This window comes from Elephantulus edwardii, unplaced genomic scaffold (assembly GCF_000299155.1).
Source record: "Elephantulus edwardii isolate Elephantulus edwardi_28Jun2011 unplaced genomic scaffold, EleEdw1.0 scaffold00329, whole genome shotgun sequence".
Lineage (NCBI taxonomy): Eukaryota > Metazoa > Chordata > Mammalia > Macroscelidea > Macroscelididae > Elephantulus > Elephantulus edwardii.
The window spans coordinates 1,063,566-1,066,823 of NW_006400079.1; positions in this window are offsets into that span (position 1 = coordinate 1,063,566).

Here is a 3,258-nt window from a genome sequence, read left to right on the forward strand (position 1 = left end):
TCGAATGGATTGAGAAATTGTGATCTGTTTACACAATGGAATACTAGGCTGCACTCAGGAGCAACAACTTAAAAAATTACTACATAACTTGGGAGAGACTGGAGAGCATTATACGGAGTGAACTTACTCAGTCTCGTAAGGATAAATACTGCATAGATAATTAGTAAAACATGTACGAGGATCCAATGGGGGAAGGGGTCAGTACAGAGGGGTGAAGGTAAGTGAGTGGGTGGAAATCACAGGGTGGCCCAATTTGGTGGTTGGAGGCGGCCATAAAGGAAATGGAAGGATCTGGTGGGAATCTGGAAAGACAGGGTAATGATGGGCGTGGTTTAACGATGATTGATTTTATAACATATAATTAATGAGACTGTCTGAAACACAATGTGAATAAAGGATAGGGTGAAACACAATGTTTATGAACTCTATGCAAACCAATATAAAAAAAAGAAAAAGGAAACAAAAAAATTTGAAAAAGGAATAATCTCTCGTCCCTCCTATTATTTCCATATGTCTGTGGCATATTTACTTAGGTTTATAATTTATTAAGGCATAATTATTTAAGTGATATTTTAGTTTTGTTTTTCTTTGTTTCATTCCTTCCTGCCAATCACAAACAAGAAAGCTAGCCAGAAAACAGAGCAATCTGATGTCAGGAGTGCTCCTAAGATGATCAATCTCAAGACAGAAGCTTTTAAATGGTGGTAGTTGGGCTACATTGGGTCACCATTGTATTTATTTAAACTACATAATTTAATGAAACACATATAATTTGGAACAAGAGAAGCTCTGGTGGTGTAATCCACAGGAAATTGTACTGCTATCCCAAAGAGGTGCCTCTCTGACGGTTCGAATCCTCAGGAGAAAGATGGTGTGATTGACCATCATGTGTGATGGACAGCCTTCGGAAAACCTGCTGGAAAGTTAGTTCTGAGTCCTCTGACTTGACTGTAATTATTTAAGAATTTGGGATAATTTGTGAAAAACTGAATATTTACGATTTTGTTAAAATAAAGCACACAGTTAATTGTCAACTGGTCTTAGAACCTTTGCCATCAAGTCAATTTTAACACACGAAATCACCATTGTTACAGAATAATGTGGCTCCATAGGTTTACTTGGCTGTAATCACCACGGAAACATGTTTCTAGACATTTCTCCCACGGCATTGTGGGGTGTGTTTGAAAGAACAACGAATCACATTAACAACTGAGAACATTTTTACCAATTTAAACATATTCCAAATATTTTAACTATTTTTACTAGTCCTGGACCTACTTGGTGCTAATTGGCCTGTTTAAAAAAATATGCATACTCCCTCCTGGCCAAGACTTGTGAGACCAGGAGGAGTAGGCTTTAGAGAAAAAATAACAACTGCACATGAAAATGGTTTTGTTTTGATTTTTAAAAGAGGAGGAATCTGGGAGTTACTGAGCATCTTTTAAAGGAGAAGCAAGTTCTTAAAAGACACCAGTAGTGGATCTTAGTGACTCTACTTTATCCATTTAATTCCACTCCCCCCATTAGGACCCTGGGGAGAAGGGATGCGGGGGGACAGAGTGTATTTTCAAAGGATACCTGTCAAAGAGAAGAGCAAATTGGGGGTGGGGTTGCGGTGAGGTGGGCGGGGAGAAAAGTGCAATGAATGAATGCTAATCCAAAATCTCTGAAATGTTCATTGAAATGAATAAAAAAAGATACCTGAAGTTGGATTTCCTTGTACCACAATGGGTATCGGGTATCAGAGTCAGAGTTAATGATTTTAAAACTTATGGTAATAAAAGAATATACAATTTCTAAAAACTTTAAAATGGAGATTTCATATATGTAACTAGTTAACTATGACCAGTTAAGTAGCACACATAAGCTGTGAGGAGTCCGAAGTAACTCCATGACGACTGGTTCTTTTGATGTAATGGTCACAGTTTTCTTGTGGGATTTACAACAGTTGATTTAATCCTAATTCTTTACTCTTCTGAGAATATTTGGCATTGATAGATTGAGAGGAAGATGGGATAGGCAATGTATGACCTTCTATACAGAAGTTCAAAACACACAGTTCGGAGATAACACGGAGAGAAAGGGAGGGAAAAGGGGGAAGAGGCAACAGATATTGAGGTGTAATTTCTAGCGTAACAATTAGGAAGGAGAAAACTGAGAGGAAGAGATTTAGGTTTGTTTTGTTTTGGGTATTTTTTTGTTGTTTTTGTTTGAGGGGGGGTGTGTTTTAGAGAATTTTATTTGGAATGAGAAAAATAAATAAATAAATAAAGTCCATCCCTCCCACTTGCTCTAAGAAGTGGGGAGCTGGGCAAAGAGGGGGCTGGTCTCTCTGTACAAGTTTGCCTGCCTCATCTGAAAATCTTCCACAGGGCCCTACAGGATAGGCCAGGACAGTGGGGGCAGCCCCTGAACCCATCTACGGCCGAGCAGACAGAGGGTGTGACCCAGATTTAGGTTTTGTACATACCTGAGAAGGAAAATACATTCCAGAGCTAAAAACTGATGGAACTTTAAAGAAGTCACAAAAACAATAAAATGAAAAGTTTCTTCCTCAATGATTCCTAAAGGGAATCATTTTAGGTCTATCAACCTACCAAAAATGGAGAAGACAGAATCAAGATTTACGGATACGTTCAGGGAAGTCTTATTTTGTTGCTCTCTGGGGCAACTACTTCCCTATACAGCATCTAGCTGTTTGTAAACTCATCCATGATCTAAACCTATTCCACAAGCATGTAAAAGTTCCAATCTAGAATCACACTACCCGGTTCTTTCATAGCACAATTCTGTACACCTTTAATGAAAATGTACCCAAGAACTCATTTGCATGACTTTTTCATTGCTGTGGTCTGAAAAGGAAATGGAACTGACTCATAACTGACCTTCCGCTGAGTTTGCCAAGAGTATAAACTGCAGTGAAAGAATACTGCCTACCTTCCTCCCTTGGATCCACTGATGAGTTTGAATCACCAGAGACGTGCAGTCTTTGTGTTGACAGGGCAGCATGCTATAGACTTAGCCATCATAGCTCTCTGAGAAGAAAATTGTGAGTAGAACTGTAAAGCATTAGTAGGTTTAATGATGGCTGGATTGCTTACCTAAATGTTGGACTTTAAAACTGAAAAGTCATTCTGCTAGAGACAGGTAAGAGGAAGTCCTCTATTAAAACTTACAAATTCTGGAAATGATGGGTGATCCCGATGAATCAACTCCTCAGTAGTGGATTTTGGGTTTAGTGAGTTGGTGGTTGTTGTT